General features: G+C 34.1%; 1 protein-coding gene across 1 annotated transcript in view; it reads right to left on the bottom strand.

Annotated features, from left to right (window-relative positions):
• Positions 1-10,050: 10,050 nt before the first annotated feature.
• Positions 10,051-23,120, bottom strand: part of LOC132119127 (mitochondrial import receptor subunit TOM20 homolog B) — a 412,651-nt gene continuing 399,581 nt past the window's right edge. Inside the window, exon 6 of the mRNA XM_059528875.1 lies at positions 10,051-10,061. The gene's annotated coding sequence lies outside the window, so the exon portion shown is untranslated. The remainder of the gene's footprint in view (positions 10,062-23,120) is intronic.

Consider the following 23,120-nt stretch of genomic DNA (forward strand, 5'->3'; position numbering starts at 1 on the left):
CTATATATTCATTTATAGAGTTCACAGTTCACCCAAAAATGAAAACCCTCAGGCCATCCAAGATGCATGTGTCTCTTGTTCTTCACTAGAACAGTAAAGAAGATTTCTAGCTTGAACTGTGCTCTTTGCCGATTCATAAAATGCAAGAGAGCGGCTGCCCAATTCTGAGCATAAAAAGCATATCAAGGAGCTTAAAATTAAAACCGGTGGCTCCTGATGATACATTGAGGTCTTATGAAGTGAAACGATCAGTCTGTGCAAGAAACTGAACATTATTTACAGCTATAATATTAAAGCATCCAATAATTATGTCAAACGTGCATGTTTTGCATGTCTAAAGCATATCAAGTAAATAAACTAGTCTTCATCAGCTCACCTTTTTACAGTAAGAATGAGAAACTACAAAAATGTTAATTTCACCCCTTTATTCAAGCACTCAGTTCATGAATGCGTCTGAGTCGAACTGTTTCCTCAGTTCAGTGTCTGTCTGAAAGTGAGTTTTGATTGAGTAACTTGTAGATCTGTGCTGCTCAAGCTGTGAACTGTTTCAGAAGCTTCAGTCCAATTTGGTGAACTGGTTGAACTAGTTCACTGAAAAGAACCGATTCAAAAGAATTCAAAAGAAAACTCCTGACTGTTTGCCTGAAGCGCTGGATGTTATAAATAATGTTCAGTTTCTTGCAAAGACTGATTGATTCGCTTCATAAGAAGGTGAGTAAATGAACAGCACATTTTCATTTTTGGATGAACTGTCCCTTTAAATTCTTGCTGTCTGGCAACCATTGATTTGAGAAACATCTCAAATTTGACACTGTAACTGAGTGCACAATTAAGCTCTAAAAGAGCAGTCTCTTTTAAATTTCCCCCTGGGTGGTTTAGAAGTAAAAACATCAATCCTTCCTGGAGAAGAAATCTGAGTGTTGTCATGCACACATCTCGGAGGAAACCAGGGGATTTGAGGAACCATCTGTTGGCCAAAGCCTTTGGGAAGCACACTAATATGGATTTAGGATATTACTCTCTGCAGGTGGGACGGGAATGGCAGTGGCCTCTTCAGCCCCTCTTTAGAGAAATAAAAAAAGGTTAGTGTGCTCCTGGTCTGTAATGCATTCAAAAATAAAATAAAATATGTTGTCAAATATTAAAATAATGCAGTATATGAATATGTAATTGATCAGACAAATCCAATACAAAACACGAATACTCCAACACAAATTGAGGTGCTTTGTACATTTGATTTTTAATGTTATTTTTCAACATTAAAGTGTTCTTGGACATTTTATTTGTTGGTGACACGTTCTCTTCCTTTCTCAGTGCTCCAGAATTTAACATGTGGAAACATTACTGACCTCTGACCTGAATTTAGGACACTTAACTTTTCAGTACATATTTTCTAGCATTGATAAGTAGAAAGGCATTAGAAAAACCAAGCATTAGAATACCACAAAAAACAATCTGGGCTGCACAATTTGGTCAAATCATATTGCAATAATGTTGGCAAATATTAGTTTTATCATGTAGTACTAACTGCTTAGACGTTAGCGCTAAGATACTTATTTTTATGTGCCACTGCATACAAATGCATCATGCTCAAAAGGATGAGCTAAAACTATTTTTTGCACTTTTCTTGTTCTTGTTTTTCCATGCAGTCAATTAAAAGATCTTTTCTAAGTGTGTTCACACTTAGATTTACATTCATGCATTTGGCAGATGCTTGGATCCAAAGCAACTTACATTGCATTCTAGATATAAAGTTTATCAGTTCATGTGTTCCCTGGGAATTAAACCCATGACATCTGCATTGTTAGAGCCTTGCTCTACTGTTTGAGCTACAGGAAAGCCCAATTACATTTACACCTTTAATAAAGTTTTATTCAAAGCAACTTACATGCCAATGTATACATTTGATCAGCTCTTGCTTTCCCTGGGAATCAAACCCATCAGTAAAAAAATAAATAAATAAACAATAAAAAGTTTAACTTTATGTACTAAAATAAATAAAACTGACATTTTAATTAATAAAAACTATACAGATATATTTAAAAAAAATATTCTGACAAAAAATGACAAACTATTACTAAAACTAACTATAAAAATATAATAAAAAAATATCAAAATGTTACAAAAATATTATTGTATTGTATTTTTTTTATAAAATGTTCTATTTTATAAAGAAAAATTAAAAAAGCTTCCTTTAGTTTAACTTGACTGACTAAATAAATTAATTAATTAATAAAAACTATATAGACTAATAGACAAAAAAAAAATACTAATACTACATAAAATTACACAGATGAAAATCTAAACCTAATTTTACTATATAATATACTACGTACACTTATAAAAAATGTATGAAAATGACAAAAACAAACAAACAGAGACTAAAATGAGCTAAAATTACAACGAAAACTAAAGATAAAAAATGAAAACGAATTCAGTATGTCAATAAAAACTATAAAAGCATCAAAGCATAAAGTAGATAATGGAAAACACAAAAGAACCAATGTGATTGAGGGCACCTGAAAAGCTTCACTTCACTAATAATGCATGTGATTTTTGAGTCAATTACAAACGGCTTTGATGTCATTTGCATCTATGATTTTAATTTGTTAATGATTCATCACTTTCAGACTTTCTGATACAAAATATCTCATGCATTAATGTTGTTCCTTGCTTTCAAATCTGTGATGAAAATATTAATCTAATGCCAACACACAAAATAAACGTGAGCTGGCATAACAGACGCGTCCGAAAACACAAGGAAGATTAATTTAGCGCTCACCCTCTGACAACTAAACCAGGGCAAATAAACCCTTCTTATCAGATTAATTACTAAATTTAAGCCATTCAAATCTTTCTAATCATTTATTGATTCTTGGAATTCGTGATGCCAGATCATAAGGGCAAGATATTAGTATTAGCAGCAATTCGGTCTGAACTGAACCGTCTGTGACATCTGTAAACGTCGCACTAACTGTCTTGCAAATATCTGATTTAAGCGGCTCTTTAATTTGTTTTCGGACAGGTCCGCAAGGCTCTTTGTGCCTCTCTTTGAGTTATGCATTGGCTTTTGAAACACAGCCGATGAGCTCTCTTCACCAAAGGTCAGCTGAGGGCAAAGATAACAGGAAGTTCAGACCTCCCATATTTGAACTCTTTCTAGTGACCGACGAACCCAATAAATCAGTCGAGATGCGAGCGGCACGGGGTCACACACCTGTAATTTAGAATCCACACCACACCCTTTCATATATCTTCACAGGGTGAGCCAATCTGCCTCAGTGATTTACAGCATGTTGATTGAGAGGGGGAATAGCAGTGGGGAGAGGACATAGCCCTGGGGGGCGCCAGTGCTGATGATGTAGGTGTTGGATGTGAGTTTTCCCAGCCTTACTAGCTGGGAAAAAAAAAAAAAAAGAACGTGGACAAGGTTATCAGTAAGATTTTTTACGTTTTTAAATAGGTCTATTCTGCTCATCACGGTTGCATTTATTTGATCAAAAATGCAGATTTTTTTTCTAATTTATTTTCGTGAATTTTACTCCAGTCTTCAGTGTCACGTGATCCTTCAGAAATCATTCTAAAATTCTGATTTATTACTAATGTTGAAAACTGTTTTTTGTTGCTTAATATATATACCTTTTTTGGAAGCTGTGATACTTTAGTCAGGATTCTTTGATGAATAAAAAGTTAAAAAGAACAGCATTAATTCAAAATAGAAATATTTTCTAACAGTGTAAGTCTTTTATAAATTTAACACAACTACTGAATAAAAGTACACTGGTAAAAATGATTTTGTAGTGAAGTAAATACTACATGAATACACATGTAATTTCTTTCACGCATAGTGGTCACTACAGTGGACAGCTATTAAAAAAGCATTTTCTTGAATTTGCACGGGTTTTTATGGCAAAGTTGCACATCAATCTCTTCATTGGACCCTGGTGCATCATCCTATATATTGCAACCAAGTGGCAAGCCTTTGTGTTTCGATTTTTTCCCCCTCCAAACCAAGATGGCCAACAGTCACTCAGACATGCCAAGTTGCTCCAGAATATCCACCCATTCCTTCTATCCTAGGAGACTCTTGTAGGTAAAAAAAATATTGCAGCATAAAGCAATATCTAATGAGTCATATCACAGTAAAATTTTCCAAGTTTTTTTTATTGATTTTAGATTGAGAGAAAACTCTGATTAATCACATGTCCACTGTAGTGGACGTCATGCATGCAATGGCTATATTTCAGCTACAATTCATAATTATAATGTGAATATCGTTTTTGAAATTTAAAACTTAAAAACTTAATATGCATTGACTTTTTCTACTGTAAATAAATGTATTTGTATTATTAGAATGTAATTTTCATTGACATCGAAAAAAGTAATGTGCTTACATAATGTATGCCACTTGTAATGCATTACTTTACTTGTTATATCAAAAAGTTATCTGATTTTATAATGCATGTTATTGTAATGCGTTTTTTACTAATAACATCAAAAAGTAATCTGATTACATAATGCATGTTACTTGTAATGCATTTCCTTTCTCATAACATCAAAAAGTAATCTGATTATGTAATGTGCGTTATTGTAATGCGTTTTTTTTACTCATAACTTCAAAAAGTAATCTGATTACGTAATGCATGTTACTTGTAATGCGTTTCTTTACTCGTTACATCAAAAAGTAATCTGATTACGTAATGCACATTACTTGTAGTTAATTACTTGTTAGATCAAAAAGTAATCTGATTAGGTAATGCATGTTACTTGTAACACATTACTTTACTTGTAACATCAAAAAAGTAATCTGAATGCGTTATGCATGTTACTTGTAATGCGTTGCGCCCAACACTGATAATTTCAGATGAGATTGAAAAAACGTATCGTTAGGTTTTCTCAGAGGAGGGCTATGATTGAAATATGCATGTCCATCTTGAACATAATCAGAATTATCAGCTAATAAGGGTAAATCTCCATATTCTGGTGCACTGGAGGGAGCATCTGAGCGGTTTCCACAGTTGTAGCTTGACAGGCTGTAGAAAATTCTGATGGAATCACGTCCTCATGTTCTGATATCATAGATACGCGAAGTGCAACTTGTATGAAGTTGTATGAAGCCATTGCAATATTTTGCATTTATATTTTTTGCATATATTTTATAGTTTTCACATTATTTGATATAATTGCATTGATTAGTTTGTTAAATTCACATACTTTATCTGTTTGATTATTGTCTTATATTTAATACAGTATATCTTCAGTTTAAACCAACCGCATGCTGTCCACTCAAGTGGACATCTGAAGATCTCTTTGAAAAATTTGTAAAAAAAAATAAAATAAAAATCAATTCTTGTTTTTCATGCCCTAATAGCAATAAAAACACATAGGAAAAAAAATCCTGACTAAGGTTATCATAATTCATGCATGAAAGTGTTAAATAATTTAGTTAAGGCAAGGATTAAGAAAAAAGTAAGTTCTATGTTAGTACTCAATTTAAGCTTGTCGAAATTAAAGTTGAAACCTAAGTATATGTTACTTGGAACCGTTTGTTATGTTTACAAGGATTCTTTGAGTTAATATCAAAGTTTTGATCCCGTATTTCACATCATGCACTGGGGCAAGAATAATTAAAAACATTAAATAATTCACTGTTTTCGAGTTGTGTTTACACTGTTTATGGTTGCTTTTGATGTTAGGTTTAGTAACTTACTGTTTTGTGACATCTGGAGTTCATTTTCTACTCAAAATGACCCATTCATACTCAAACACTATTCACTGATTGATTGTCATTGTGCACCATGTCTTGAGGTCTCTGTGTTCATTTGGCTAATAATTATGTTGAGTGGACATATTATCTTGAAAGATAACAATCTGTCTATTTGCTTACTTTTTATTACATTTTATTTGATTTCATTTAATCCAATACTTACGTTTAGTTTAAGTTTACTATTTAAATAACATTTACAAACAAGAGTCAGTCAAGTTTACTGGGAATTTCCAAGTAAACTTAAACATTTCCATTTAAAGCTACTAATAATTATGTTTAGGCTTTTACTTGTTAATTTTTTTTTGTAGATTAACTAGCCTTTTCTGAGTGAGAATTGTTTCCATCTTTTTTCAAGTAAATCCTACTAGAGAAAAAAATTAATAATCCCAAACCTTTGAGCGTTAGCATATGTGGTAGCATTATACATAAATCTATATATATATATATACATTTATGTGTGCACCAAGGGATGCATGAGTCCTTACAGCGCTTTGCTAAATAAATCATGAATGTTTTGACAAATTTCCACTGTAATATGCAAATTTTGAAGAATAAAAGAAGTGTAAATAGTAAGAGCTATAAAATGAATGCAGATAGCAGCTTGTGTTTAGAAATGTTTGAGTTTTATTAAGATCTCTGACTTCGTTCGGTGAGTTTTTTAAAGGCGTCTTCCTCAGTTCAACCACAGCAATGACCCTGACCCTAATCCCAAACTTAAACTCATAAAATCGCTTGACCTAAGCAATTAGAAAATTCTAAGTTTGATGTCTCTCATTGTTTATTTTCTTTAACCAACACACACAGAAAAAATCTGATGAAAGATCTGGGCAGATTATCAATTAATAAAGTCTAAGTACCTTCCACAATACTATGTTATGACTTCAAAACATTGCATTATTTGTAAACTAATACATCTTGTCATTTGCATAACATAATGTATGGCTATTCTGATGTGGTAAACTTGCTTGGTGGCATACCCGGTACAGTGGTATATATACAATGAGCGATCATTATTGGTTAAGAATTCGTTATTTTCAATTGCATTAACCTTGTAGCACCACTAACCAAACATTTAATATCCAAAAAGCTGCAATACGTACCGTTCAACAACCAACATAATGAAATGTCAGTACTGAAACTGAAACATGCGAAGCAGGATTATAATATTATTTTGCTGAAATGATGCCACAGCCACATTTTCCCAATGAACCTGGGATCACACGCTAAAAAAGTTTTGTCTAAACAAATAAAATTAATGCAAACGTTCCAAAAATATTTCTGAGTTATGACGACTTTTTAATAAAATTGTTCAACCAAAAAACTACAATGATATAGATTAACCTAACTTAAACACACATTTTTGAGTTGATTAATATTAAAATGAATAAGTTGTTTCAATTAACTGATTGGAGGCACTAAAACCAATTAATCTTATTTAGCATGAGAACTACACTTCGGCACAATTGTAACCACAAAAATGTAAACATAACAGAAACATTTTTATAAACGTCAATCATAACAGCATAAAACACTAACACAACTAAAAAACATATATCTTTTCTCATCCAGTCCTATATAAAGAATGCTGCAAACTAGAAATCCACTCTCTGATTTTATGTAATCAAGGAACTTAATAATAATTGGAAAAACAATCAATCAATACATACATTTGAGCTTAACTGACACACACAATATTACATTTATGTAACGATCAACACTATATGTCAACAGAACTCATCAAAATACTGTTTGCAACTTAAAATACTTTTTTTAGCTTGCAACCATGCATTTATTTAAGTTGTGGTCTTCTTTTCAGAGCTCACTATAGAGTCAGCGTCTCTTTTATTTGTGTTAATAATTATCTAATTAATAATTTCTCGGTCCGGTCAAGTGAAGCAGCAAAGTGTATTTTCACTGCTTTGCGCACATCTGTGTGCTTCTCACAGTTATAGGCGCAGGTCATGGGTCGCAGCTCTGGACCCTTTCTTTCACGCTTCAAGATTAGTTGTGTAAGCCAGCGGTCTAAAATAACTACTGGAGCCTTTTGTGTTCGGCGGAGAAAAGAAAATGTCCCCCTCTCGTATCTTTGTGATCTGTAAACGCCGATTGTCCCTGGTGTGTAGAGAGTTAGAATGTCATTTTATCTGTCTTCTCTCCCCTCAGAAGTGTGTAGATTCGCGAGATCTCGTTGGCACAATGGTTTGTTGTGGCTTTGGGCGGCTTGTTTTGATGTCGGGAGTCGTACGGGGTCGTCGCATCATGCGAAGGACGCATGAATGTACACACACACACACATGTATGGCACGCCATCCTGCTATCCCTGATGTGGCGTTGTGTTACCTGCATGGCTTTTCTTTGATGTGAGAATGCTTTCACAGGCTAGAGAACAGGTAACAAAAACAGCGCATTAGACACCTTTTCCACCGCGAACAGTTCAACTGTGAGGAGCATTGTCCATTGTGTGCAACTCGGAGACACACAATCGAAGACTTTGTTTTGGTATGATTGATACAGAGAAATTTAATCACGCTAACTGGCTGGTGCTTTTAACTGTATCTGTGGCTGTATTGAGAGAGGAGGGACGGTAAACAATGGCCGGCCCTGTGGTTGTGGGCAGCAGGGAGCTGGGTTTCCAGAGCTTAGGTCAGGACACTAGATACCTGCATTTGCCTTGTAGTTCGCTCCAGGACAAGATTTTTTCCTCCTGAGGGGACATCAATTTAGTAGATTGGCATGGTTTCACAACCCACTTTGGCCTGGTCGAAACGATCCTTTTCATTCCAGGTCTTGGGGACTCTAAGGAGTAGTTCATCCAAAAGTGGATTTTTTTTACTAGCACCATTATGCACTGAAAACTTTTGGTGCAGGATTTACTTGGAAAACAGTTTTCACTCAAATTGCTAGTAAGTGTCAACAATAACTCAAGCAAGTAACATTGAATTAAAAGTGAAATTTTGAAATGAAAAGCGTGAAGTAATGTTGTCTTGTATCAAGTACTCCAATAATCTTTTTCATGTTTTATAAACAGCTTTGAAGATTCATTTTTCACAGTTGGGAACACAAAGAGACATGTAAAAAAAAAGATTATTTACGCATCCATTTTTAATAAAATACCATATCTGTAAAGAAACAAAAATAAGAAACAAAGTATTTTATATGATTAGTATAAAATACACATTTAAGTATAAAAATATTATAAATATTTATTATATTTTGCTTTATTATTCTATTAATTGGATTAATTAATTATTAAAATGTTAAATGGATTATTTAAATTACTGTTAAGAGTGAATTTACATTATATTTTCATACCTGTTTTTGTCTTTATTAAACTGCTATTAGCTCCTCACTAAGGTTGCAAAGGGGTGGGAAATCTATATATCTATCTATCTAAAACTGTATAAACTGTATCTCATGTAATATATATATATATATATATATATATATATATATATATATATATATATATATATATATATATATATATATATATATTTATATATATACAGAGGTGGGTAGAGTACCCAAAAACTGTACTCAAGTAAAAGTAAAAGTACTTCTAGAAATATTTACTCAAGTAAAAGTAAAAGTACTAGTCTTGAATAGTTACTTGAGTAAGAGTAAAAGAGTATCGGATAAAAAATCTACTCAAGTAGTTAGTTACTAGTTACTTTGGGTCATATATACTGAGCCTATTTTTATTTAGATATATAGATAAAATGTATGTAATGTATGTGTGTGTGTATAAATGTATATATTTCATCAGCCTTTACTCCAATTTATGTAATTTATTATAAAACCCTGTCTGTTTACTTAAGTAACAGATATAGGTGTCATGCCATAACATATTTTTAATACGACTGACTTTATATTAAATTTGAATTTAACATTGAAAGTTTATGTGATATAAATATTGCTACTAATCTTTCATTGTTCAGAAAGAGAGCAAATAACATTTACATTATTAAAGATAATTTTCACTGACAGTCTAGATTTCAATCACTCTCAGAAAGTCCCATTAAAATCACTGAAACTGTTAACGCTGTGAAATCAATATCTTAATTAAAGATTCGTACACACATCTGCACTTTGTTGTTTCTGACGAGAGAATTCGCCAGAAAGAGGTATTCAGTCAGCGAGCGAGTGAAGGAAGCACCGGCATTTTAGCGATGACTCATCTGAACACCTCTGATTGGCCAATGCTCAAAAGAATCATGTGTGATTGGTTATAATGCGCAGCGCTGTAAAAACGCGTCTGTCTCTGGCTCAGCGCCAGCAAGCAATCACAGATCTGAATTTAGCAGCTGATGATATGACTTGCTGAACGTACTCGCACCGGTGTGATTGTATTAAAATTAATAAAATCTTAATCGGCTATTTTTTGTCTTTTGGAAGCTGCATTCAACTTGACTGCCCTCTGTTATAAGCCTCACACATACAACAAAATAATGTCACAGTGGTATAGTGTACTGTAATCGAATGTAGCCCAAGTTATTACCTGTTAAACAGTAGACAGCACACATGGTGTTCATCTAATAAGGATCTCCATCGCAAGCAAATAATAGCCTTTACAGATTTGCTTTCAATTCAGTGCAGTTCCAGCCACGTTTTCAATGCTGCTGATGTTCTTAAACGTTACAACTCTGAGTGAACCGCTTCAGACGCTCAGCGCGTGCGGCAGGGAACTGAACGACTCATTCAAACTGAATGATTCATGAACCAATTCACTCGTTTGCCAATTGGTTTGATCAAGCCTTTGAACAGAATTGACTCTAAATAATGAATCATTCACGAATGGGCATCGCTCATAGTCCAAAGAAAAGTAGACGGCGTGTTTGGAATACACTGAAGCATTTATAACATTTATTGCATTAAGATAAAGTAACGAGAGGAGCGTAACACACAGTAACGAAGTAAAAGTACAGATTTTCCCCCAAAAATTTACTCAAGTAAGAGTATAAAGTACCCATCTTTAAATATACTCCGAAAAGTATTAGTTACCCCCAAAAATTACTCAAGTAAATCTAACGAAGTAAATGTAACTCGTTACTACCCACCTCTGTGTATATATATATAGGAGTTGCACAAGTTGACAGAGTGGTCTTTCGAGGTGCAGTCATTTGTGTAGAAGGGGAATAGCAGTGGGGAGAGGACATAGCCCTGGGGGGCGCCAGTGCTGATGGTGTAGGTGTTGGATGTGAATTTTCCCAGCCTTACTAGCTGCGTCCTGTCTGTCAGGAAGCTAGTGATCCACTAACAGACGGAGGTTGGTACAGAGAGCTGAGTTTGTTTATTCTGAAGGGATATGCAGAAATGATTGTGTTGAAAGCGAAGCAAAAGTCCATCCCATTTTGACTGATTTTTCATGATGGTGGAGCGTTTGAAGCAGGAGGGGACTTCACACAGCTCCAGGGATCTGTTGAAGATCAGTGTGAAGATGGATGATAGCTGGACAGTGCAGGCTTTGAGGCGGGCCGGAGAGACACCGTCTGGGCCTTTGGCTTTCCTTATCTTTCCTTAAGACTTTGCACACATCCTCATCAAAGATCTTGAGTACAGGCTGAGAAACAGTGGAGGGGGGGGGGGGGGGGGTGTTGATGGCTGTCCTGTGAGACCTTCAGAGCAGGTTTGGGGTGTCAAACCAAGCTTTTGCTTTCAAACCTGTAGTAAAACTCGTTCAGGTCTTCATCCAGGTGTTAATTTGTCTCAGTGCTGGGGATGGGCTCTTGTAGCTGGTGATGGCTACACCACACTGATATAGAGTCATTACTTGAAAGCATTTTATTAACTCTTCAGAGTAGTTTAACTTTGCCACTCATTTATCTGCATTAACGGACAGAGAACTGTAAACAATACATATATGCTGTTAAATCATTGAAATACTAACTTGAAATCTCTAAGGAACAAGTAAATATTCTAGGTCAAAATGGTTCGGCTGAAAAGATGTTTAGGAATGTCTGCTAAAGAAAAAAAAAATTCAGCTACATGTTCAGTTGGAGCCACAACTCAAATTCCTACATTTCAAAGGCCATTGAAAGCACTCTGTTCTGGTTCAGACCCACATTGATGCTGCAAACTTGTTAATGGCAATAAAATTGTTTACATTTCCTTACTCTGCAGTTAATTTTACTGCATGCTGCGCTTTCAAAGCTGTTGCACGTCTATTTGAGTTGTAAAAGCCAGTTAGTCGCCCATGTGCCTCTCCCCCCTTCTATGGTTACTGCTAATCCTGTCCCAAAAAGAGAAAGAAAAAACCTGACATATAGAGCTGAGAGAGTCTCAGCCTTTCATATTGTGATATCTGATACAAGGGGAGTTTTTGAGGAAAGCTCAATGTTTATTTTCACCGAGTTGCCTTTGGGCTTATGGGAGGTTCGTTTGGCATTTGAGAAGTGTGTTGGTGTTCAAGATTTAGTAGCTCTTTCTATGTTTGTGTTCTTGGCCTCCTCTGGTCTTGCATAAAGGACGTTTCTCATGCTGAGAGGTCAGAATGAACATCTACACAGCTAGAAAACCACCAAATCGATAGAAGGCTAGATTTATAAATCAAAGAATCTGATGCAACTAAACTATGGAGTGCAAAAGCTGCCATAAATATAAATAAATAAATAAAAATCTGAAATATAACAGCATTAATAGATGCATAAATAAATCTACAAAGAAATGTAAATATATATATATATATATTTATTTCTACTTTTATTCCCTTATTTAAGTGTGATGTTTATATTCATTTTTAATCTATTATTTCCACTTTTCTTTAATTCCACATTTATTTATAAATTTATTTGTGTAAAACAAATTTAATCTACAAAGAAATGTAAAAAATAAGCAAAAACAAACATAATTTCTGTTTATTTCATTATTTGCGTATAATGTTTATATTATATATATTTTTTTAATTTAATTATACATTTATTTACTTCCACGTGTATTAATTTCCACATTTATTAATTTCTATATGTATTTGTCAACACATATTTCCGTATTTATTTATTTTCCACAAATAAATACATAAATTGAATACAAAAAAATATTGCATCAAAATAAATAAATGCATAGATAAATCAACAATGTAAAAAAATGTAAAATGTAAAAAAAAACTTAATAAGCTTTAATTTTTACTTATTTTCTAACTATTTTAATTTTTTATTATATTTATGTTTTCATTTATTTACATATGGATTTATTCAAAATGTATGTATTTATATGTGTGTTTATATAATTTTATATAAGTTTATTCAAAGATTATTGGGATATGTTTGACAAATTTCTCAGTGAAAATTGTTTCTAAACCAATTATCTTTCTTTTAAGATGTTAAAAAGTATAAAAATATCGGAATCTCAAATGAGATCTCTTTAATATCTCAAAAACCAAATCTCAGCCTCAAAAAACAAGTGTCTCCAAAGAGATCTCAGAAATGTTTCGAAATGTGCTCTATACTGTATGACAACTATTGAATCATTTGTGCCAAGTTTTACTTCTCCTCAGGATTTTAGGAGAAACAAACACACACTTCGACCATGCGACTCTGTTGAATTTTGAATTGAATTTAAATTTATTTGACAAGTTTATAAAATTGTACAAAATACAAGTATTCCATACACTTTAGAAAAAACTGTCGAGGATATAAACACAATAAAGCCATTGGCTTGTTTCCATTGCGGCCCTCAATGTTAAGTATAAAGGTTATGTGTACGTGCAGAATAGACAGACCATACAGTATCTCCTAATCATAATTGATCACATCAATAAAAATCTACTTTTAAACTATATAGTAGAGATAATTCACCAAACATACAAATCACAACTGACAATAAACATCCCACTAAATGACACAATTAACAATAAAATCTCCACAAAACACACTAACTACCCTCACCAACCAGCCATCAGAGGCTAATCAGATTTCTTAGCTCCTCTAAACCACTGTGAGGATCAGACGTGCCAGCTGTCATTACCACCTGTATAAAAGCACCAAAAACAATTCATTCACCTGGCCATTGGAGATCGTTATACACCTATTGATTAAACTGCCCGGATTTCTCTCATCAAATGGAAACTGTGTGTCATAGAACCCAGACAGCAACACTAAAATAATGGGTCCTTTCAGAAAAATACTCTCTTGAAGAACTGATGCTTCACTAGTTCCTCAGATCAGTTTTTTTGGTTTCTGTATTCTTTAAAACATCAAGACAATAAGAATAACGCAAAACTCATAAAGGGTCATATTTTCCCCCAAAACCAAAAGACCAAATTATATTTAGTGTAAAAAAATAAAATAATGTATGCATCATTACAATCTATAAATCATTCTAAATCTATAAGAATTCATTTCAACGTTTAATCACTAATTTGCGACAGAAATGTTCAAGCTACAGAAATGCAGATTGTGGCAAGTGCACAAAAACAAGCGAACTTAAACCAGAAATGATTCAAAACAGCCTCATATCTGTACGGTCATCCAAGCTCTGCTACATAGGCTTTTAGTCATCAAGTTGAGGCTTTCAGGGAAATATCGATTGATGCATTTACTTTTCATTGCTGATGTCCTTCAGTGACTACCCTTACGAAAAAGAAGTTTATTCAAGTGTGTTATTAGTATACTTCTTTTAAATTAAAAATAGTAAAGTATCCTTTTAGTTTACGTTTTATGTACTTCTCAGAAATGGGCTTTGTGTACTCCTCAGAAATATACTTAAAATGACATTTAAGTATACTGACTTATTACTTACAATATATTTGAGCTATTCCTAGAATCCGTGTTTTCATTGTTATACGGACGCTAGTACACATCTTCTGCACAGAATTTCTACAAACACAAAAAAAACAGTCACAAGTGAAGAAGAAAAAATAAACAACATATACTAACACATGTAATCTAACATGATCATCTGACTTGAAACAGCATCAAAAATGTAACGTTATGGAATAAAATGTCGACAGATGAAGAAGTAATAATTACAGTCAAGCTTCGGGGTGTTGATCGACTCCATCTACGTTTTGATTATCATTCTGAATCCAACTCATAGTCTTTTCATTCATTAAATTTCAAAATAATGTAAAATATTAATACAAATCTTAAAAATATGTCATTGTTCTTTTTTTCACCTCAAAATCAAAACAAAAAAGGATAAAGGTTTTTTTTTTTTTTTGCATTGTTACATTATTTTCCTCCCAAGTTATTGTTCTAATAATAGATAGATAGATAGATAGATAGATAGATAGATAGATAGATAGATAGATAGATATAAAGTCATTTTAGGATGTCAGGTCATGTGACATTCACCCTTATATCTAAAGTCATACATGAACATCAAAAGAAGTTTAAGAAAAGAAAAGTTTTTGTCCGATTGAATGCAAGTATCCTCAGCGATATCTTTCTCATTAGACTGCGACACGTGTTGCTCCTTGTATGTCTGAAAGGTGTGCGTTATTATGGCACAGGACGTTTCATTAAAAACCATGGCGGGGAAAGAAAGATTTAGATGTTGCCTGGACTCTGGCAGGGCAGAAGGTCGAGCAGGGGTCAGTTCTCCATCCCCTTGACCACACGACAGTGAAACCCTCCAGAATCCCTCAGCCTTTAATCAAAACCAATGTGATGTGAACTCGCACCCTTGATGAAAAAACCAAGGGAACATTCCTCTGAAACATTCATGCAGCTTTAGTCAAAATTTCCTGGGAGCGCGAGAGAGGCGAACATTTGCTCACACACACACACACAGAGAAGTGATATATGGGATCCACCTGATCCAATTTGTTTTGTGCGCTGGAGATGTTGGGTTACACTGGTCAGGACAGAGCTGGACCCGACAAGCTTTGATTTAAGACCTGATTGAGCGAGATTAGCCAGGGACGGGCTCCGTGGGTTTGGATGTGAGCATTATTAAATGCACTGGGGGTTCAGGTGCTTGTGAAAGCTTTTTTGAATGAACTTAGAGCTGGGATTGTATGTGAAACACATGCCACCTTTACTCGAGATTGTTCAAGAAGCTTCAGCCCTAATATTGGGTTGATGAGTTTTGCAGTGTCTTGAAACATGTTGAATCTCAATGTTTCAAGTTCATTACATTTTACAGCCAGTGTAGAGTTTAAATAATATATAGAGTTCAAAAGTTTGGGATCAGTAACTTTTTTAAAGAATTCTCTTTTGATCATCCAGGCTTCATTGGTCATAAATACAGAAACAAAACTGTAATATCGTAAAATATTATTACCATTTAAAATAATGTTTTTTTAACCTTAATATACTTTAAAATATAATGTATTCCTGTGATGCAAAGCTAAATTATCAGCATCATTACTCCAGTCTTCAGTGTCACATGATCTTCGGAAATCATTCTAATTTGCTGGAAAAAAAATTTCAGTGCTACTTAATTATTTTATTTTATTTTAGGAACCGGTAAAACTTTTTTTCAGGATTCTTTGATGAATAAAGTTAAAAAGAACAGCATTTATTCAAAATATAAATATTTTCAAACAAAATATGTCTTTAGAAAGAATAATAAGAATAAGAATAAGAATAAGAATAAGAATAAGAATAAGAATAATAAAAATCTGTACATTTGAATAAATGCTGATCATATCTGCATATATTACTTGACCCCTTCCAGTTTGCATAACGGTCCAACCGCTCGACCTATGATGCCATCACCACTACCCTCCACTCAGCACTCACACATCTGGAGAAAAAAAGACTCATACATCAGAATGTTGTTTATAGATTTCAGTTCAGCATTCAACACAATCTTCCATCACAGCTCATTCACAAACTGGTCCAACTGGGACTCAAAACTTCGATGTGCAACTGGCTGTTGGACTTTCTAACTGGAAGACAGTGGCAGTGCGGGTCGGCAGCAACACATCCAGCACCATCACACTGAACACTGGGGCCCCCCAAGGATGTGCGCTGAGCCCCCTCCTCTTCACTCTGCTGACCCATGACTGCACACCGTCACACAGCTCCAACCTCTTCATTAAGTTTGCAGATGACACAACTGTGGTGGGTCTCATTAGCAACAAAGATGAGACAAACTACAGGAGTGAGGTGAGCCGCCTGGCCAAGTTGTGCAGTGACAACAATCTCTCTCTGAACGTGGAGAAGATGAAGGAGATTGTTGTAGACTTCAGGAGAGCGCACACTCAGCTCGTTCCTCTGACCATCAATGGTGCGACTGTGGAGAGAGTGAGCAGCACCAAGTTCCTGGGTGTGCACATCACAGAGGACCTCTCCTGGACTGACAACACAGCAGCACCTGCCAAGAAATCACAACAGCATTTTTACTTCCTCCGCAAACTGAGGAGAGCCAGAGCCCCGGCCCCCATCATGTACACCTTCTACAGAGGCACCATCGAGAGCATCCTGACGATTTTAAAGAACGGCATTTATTTGAAAACTAAATCTGTTTTGACATTTTTAAATGTTTTTACTTCACTTTTGATCCATTTAATGCATCCTCACTGTATTAAACCACACCATGCTGGTTTGATCTGGCCCTCGACTGAGCCTGGTTTCTCACAAGGGTTTTCTCACAAAGTTTTGGTGCCTCAACACTGTAGCCTTTGGCTTGCTTTATGGAGATGCTGAATTTCCAGCAATATTGTCGGTTTGATTGCACAAAAATTAGAAGTGAGTTGGATGATGAGCTCACTAAATCACCAATGATCTGACTTTAACTGAAAAAGTATGACTCTTTCTTCTTGTCCTCTTGCATTATTGACAAACTATTTTCCTGTTTAACCCTAACTAAAGTTGATGACTTAAATCATACAAAATTCTGAATATTTCAACATTGGTGAAGTTCGGAAATTCGTATGCATTACTTAAGTGCCCAAATATTTTCCCAAGCAAATAATGTTTTCTGAAGTCGATCTCGGATGGAAAGAAAACAGGTGACTCAAGACAGCGTTCTCACCATCAAAGTGTGAAACACACAGAACACAGACACAAACTTCAACACATGCAAATGACTTTTCATGAGTCACTCCAACAATGAAATGTTGTGATTCACAAAATCCTTTAGTTTCTGCGGTAGACGACCACAGATCGATGTTGTTTGACTTAATAGTGAACACAGTGAATCCAATGACAGGTTTAGAGATTGAGACCAACAGGGTTCTGGAAGCAAAAAACTATACAATTGTGAAACTACTTATTATAATATCAGGATATTAATAAAAAAAAAAAATTATATATATATATATATATATATACTCTAAATAATTAACCAATAATCAATAAAATTTGTATATTATTTTCATTAATAAATAAATAAATAAATTCATTCTTTCATTCATTCATTCATTAATCAAAAGTCTCAATTTTAATTTATTTTTTTCTGATTTTCAAATTATTTATTGATTCATTTCGTATAAGATTAAAATAAGATTAAAGTTGCAAGAATGGCATTTATGTCTGTTAATGTAAACACCGTTTTAGCTGAAATCTGATGAAAAATGAGAGTCATTGGTTTGTTGAAATAAAGCTAATGAGATGCACTTCTACTCCTTCTGCCTGAATAAGGCCTGTGACAATCATGCAATTCCCCAGAGGGCCCCTGAGGGCCCCAATGCATGCTGCATGATTGCTCGTGTTATTGTTGATTACAGCTCTCATTACTGTGTGCACTGGTCCCCAAATCACTGCAAAATATGAATGTGCAACAGTAAAAGTTTATCTGAAGAATATAAGAGTTGCTTTTGCAAGTGCAAAACTCGCTGCCATGAAAAAAAAAAGTGCTGCAAAAAAGTGCTCCTCAAAATGTGATGAATACGAATGGGCGACCTCATTTCCAATAGGCAAAAGAAATCATTCAGGCTTTGTGAAAAGGGAGTTTTGTTGCAGTTAAACCCCAGGTGCTTTTGTTCCTCTGTCACGACACTTGACGGACAAAAGTCCAGGGATCCCATTTTTTGGGAGGACTGACTAAAATTACGGAGGACACAGAGGTACTGTCAGCCCTCAGGCAGCAGTGGAGGTGAACTTGAAAATACCACAATAACAAGAGATAAGATGAAAAGAAAAGAGAATATTAGAACCTATTTAAAGCGCCGTTGAGTGCAGGATTCGATCCAGCATCATCCGTATAGCTTTCATGGTAGAGGTGATGTATGCCCCTTAAACAGCCCGCTCACTCTTAAAGGTACAGTCACACTAGACTTTGGGCCCCATTCACAAGGGAACACAAACATAGACTATGAAGTTTGGGGAACCCTGACCTGTGAATATGAGACTAGAGGATGTAAATATTGCATTTGGACTAGGCAACAGAACAAATATGAATTCATTTCATGCAATGTTGTGAGAAAGTGACTGGTTCAGTTTAAGTCATTTGAAATACTGTTATAGTTTTTATTAAGTTGGAAAATGCTTTCTGTTTTATTTAGTTTTTTTTTGTAGTTGTAGTTGTAATTTTATTGCTACGTCGAATTGTTTTCAGGATTGAGTTTCATTTAACTGTAATAATAGTGCAAAAAAATTCACAATTATGTCATGTGATTATTGTATACACCTATATATGATATAATGTTTTTTTTAATGATAATTTAATATCTATATATTATATATATAGCTTGTCTTCTTGAATTATTAGATGTTGACTGTGAGGCCACAAATTGAGAGGAATTGAGTGTAGTACCATTATATAAATATAGCTGTTATGTATTTATATGTATTGTATGCCTTGCCAATAAAGTAATATATTAATCTGGAAAAGTGTGCCAGCTTTTTTAAGGTAAATATATATAGAAATATGAATAATGTGGAGCAAAATGCGACTTGAATTGTGCAATCATAAATTTATGTTCACATTTGTTGTTGAAATGTAAATTGTTAAAGAATTCCCCTAAAATTAATCTTTTATGTTTACAACGAACACCCTGAAACGAAATATGAGAAATCGTATTTCTTTGAGTGCTTTCTTCTAATTAGATTTACTTCTTTCTAATTGCTGTTTGCCAAGAGGACAAGTTAAGAACAAAATGGCACAGTTTACCTAACTCTCCCCTAAATATAATCGTCAGTATCGTTCAGCCGAAACCACTATCCCACCTCGTTCCCTCATTTATCTAATGAACACCATATGGACCATACCAATAAAAATGGCGGGAAGAGGGTGGAGGAGGCCTTGAGCATGTGTGTGTGTGTGTGTTTGTGTTTGTGTGTGTGTGTGTGTGTGTGTGTGTGTGTGTTTTTGATGGTGTGATGCTCTGCCCCTTTTTTTTGTGGTGGGCTGAGGGTCGGTCAGGGGGGTTTAAGGCAGAAGGTCTCTTGTTAATCAGAATTAGGCATTGGCGAGGGGCTAAGCGACCGCTGTAGCACTCTAATCCCTGAATGCCTCTTAATCGTCTCTGCTCCAACAGTCACAGATTCAGCTGGCCGCTCCACCTCCTCAGATCAACCACGCTGATTAGCGACGATGGCCCAACAGAGACAGAAAGAACATGAGAGGGGGCTGAGGGTGGCTAATTTAAATAACAATGCCAGGATAAGCACCCTTGTTCACTCAGAAATATTTAATATGTACAATACACTCTTAAAAATAAAGGGCTCCTACAAGAGGTTTTCGTAGCAAAGCCACTGATTCACCAGTAACCAAACAAGTAGTTTGAACTGAAATATGTGTTGGCAGTGTTTGTAGGCTACACAGCCACCCTATAATAATAAAAATCCATGCAGTGTTTTTTTTATATGCTCAAATCTTTACCCCTTTCTCAAATCAAGTTGATCTCAGATGCCTTTCTATGTGACGTCACACAAACAGGCCCCTCCCTCTACAGTTTGATTGACAGTAGCGTTTCAGTACAGACTGGACTGGTGTCTTACCTTAGCTCCGCCCCCTGATTGACTGTCATCAGTCTGACATTGTTCCACCACTGGAGCAGATGTAGACAAGAATCCTCAGCGATCGAGATGTTTTGTTATTGGATGTAATTATGAACATAGCAATCATCATTTACTCACGACATCTGAGCCGCTGAAGACACAGTGGATTACTTCCACTTTTTTTTCAACACACATTAAAAGTAAAACTGCTGAAGTGTGAATCATCATGCTTTTTTTGTTTACCACTATCGCATGCTGATGATGTTTTGTTCTTCTATAGTAACATACAGTAGGCCAATAACCGATATTTTGAACCGATATATATGTCTGGAGTAAAAAATGTTAATTATAATCAAAATTAAGGATAACAAGGGCTCAGACAAAAACTTTCTTTAAATGTTTTTAAATTATTTTATTGACAAATCATTTCATTTTTACACCAGTTATACTGTATATATCGGTTCAAAATATCGGTTATCGGTCTACTTGATATGTAATAATCGGTATCGGTCCTGAAAAACACATATGCTAATTAGGAAATTTTAAATAGACAAATGCTTTAAAATTAAACAAAACAAAGCTGAAATAGATTTCACAGTGTGTCCTTGGTTCACTCGATTTCAGCTGCACATAAGTTTACAGCATTTTAGCAATATTACGCCAAAACATAAGCTTGAAGATTTGGCATGTTAAAAACTTTTGAACATTTAAAAGTTACAAATTTCAGTCATACTGTAAATATTTGTTTTGTAACTTAAATATTTGTATTGTAATAGTGTTAGTTGTTTTGTGTAAAGAATTTACCCCGTTGTGAACACCCATAAAAGTAACTATTGAGTGAAAATATAAATAAATCCGAATGTCATATCACAGTTAAAATCGGAATATATAACAAAATAACCACAACATACAGATGCTTTTCAGACCAAACATTGTTGCCCAATAATCTAAATGAAACACTTATATATTTTATCTGTTTGCATCATGTCATGTGACTATAAGCCAACATGTGACATTGTAAACATGTGAATGTGCTGCTAAATTATTAAAATATTATCTTAAAATCTTAGGGATACATCAAGTAGGATTTTAAGTTTTAGGGGTTCATCTGAAAAAAAAAATTCTTGGGCTTTAAAGGATGTTTTTGGGCCGTGCAGCTATTTATGACCAGAAGACTGCATGACTTTAGCATGTTTACATAAGGACTTTAAAAGCCTTAGAGGAGGCCCTCTAAACCAGTAACAACTTTCATAACTACAAGTACCTGGCAAATCATAGTAAAAGCAGTCGGATTAGAAGAATCAGGCCTGCAGAAGCATGCAGCATTAATTGTGCGTATGCGTTAAGAGCGTGCTTGTGCACAGGGTCGAACAGGTTTAATGTGAGTTATCATATGTAGCTTTCATTAGAATAAGTTTAGCTTACTCTCACCTTCATGTGGCTTAGATTTAGCATCTAGACTAATTAAAGCCAATCATCAACAGCTGCTTGGACTTCTGAACCAAAACCTTTAAACAACTTAAGCATACTATAGCTTATTTGCACAGCAAAACATTGACCGTTAGCATTATCCTTTCAATAACATACTAATGAGTCAGGTGCCTGGTAATTAGATCAGTAAATTACTTGTCTTAATTCATTTTTGCCGAACAATATTACAGGGTTATTATAATGAACTGAAACTAAAAGCAGAAAAACAAAATAAAATCATCACATGAAATAAAATAACTGAATTAAACAATCGAAAATAAAACATAAAAACTTAAATAAAATATAGAAACGATTCAGCTAGTTGCCAAAGCAACATTTCTTATTTTTATTTAGTTTAACCTAATGTACTAAAATAACAAAAAAAATTAAAATATAATCAATAAAAAACTAGCATACCGTTTCATTAAAAAATAGTAATAAAAATGACAAAAACATAATAAAATTGGTCAAAATTACTAAAATTAAAATGATAACAAAGAATAACTAAAACTAAAACTTAAAAAGCTTGAATAACAAACTATATAGACATATTTAATAAAAATGACAAAAACAACAAAATTGCAAAAATTTTTACTAAAATGAAACTGAAAAATGCAACAACAACAACAACAACAACAACAAATTTCAATGATACTAAAATAACAGTAAAATATACTTAGCCTTCAAACTCACGGTATGTAATTTGTCATTGTACTTTACATTTGCTTTTATCCAAATCAACTTAAGGTACATTTTACCAGTATGTTAACTAGGAACTGAACGCTAACTATACTTATCTTGGGCATAAATTACCAAATTTGAATTACCTATTACTTAAAAAAAAAAAAACTTTCAGTTTTCGTTTTGATTGTAGATAAATGTTTAGTAATTGTTGTTATGTGCTTTTGATGTTTTTATTATTTGTATTATTATTTTTTTATGCTTCAACTTAAACTAAACAAATATATATTTTTTTATAACTTTAGGTTTAAATATTTGTTTTATTTTATTTCAGCTTAGTATAATTTCAGCTTAATTATATGTATATAAATATA

The sequence above is a fragment of the Carassius carassius genome, chromosome 38, assembly GCF_963082965.1.
Source record: "Carassius carassius chromosome 38, fCarCar2.1, whole genome shotgun sequence".
Classification (NCBI taxonomy): Eukaryota; Metazoa; Chordata; class Actinopteri; order Cypriniformes; family Cyprinidae; genus Carassius; species Carassius carassius.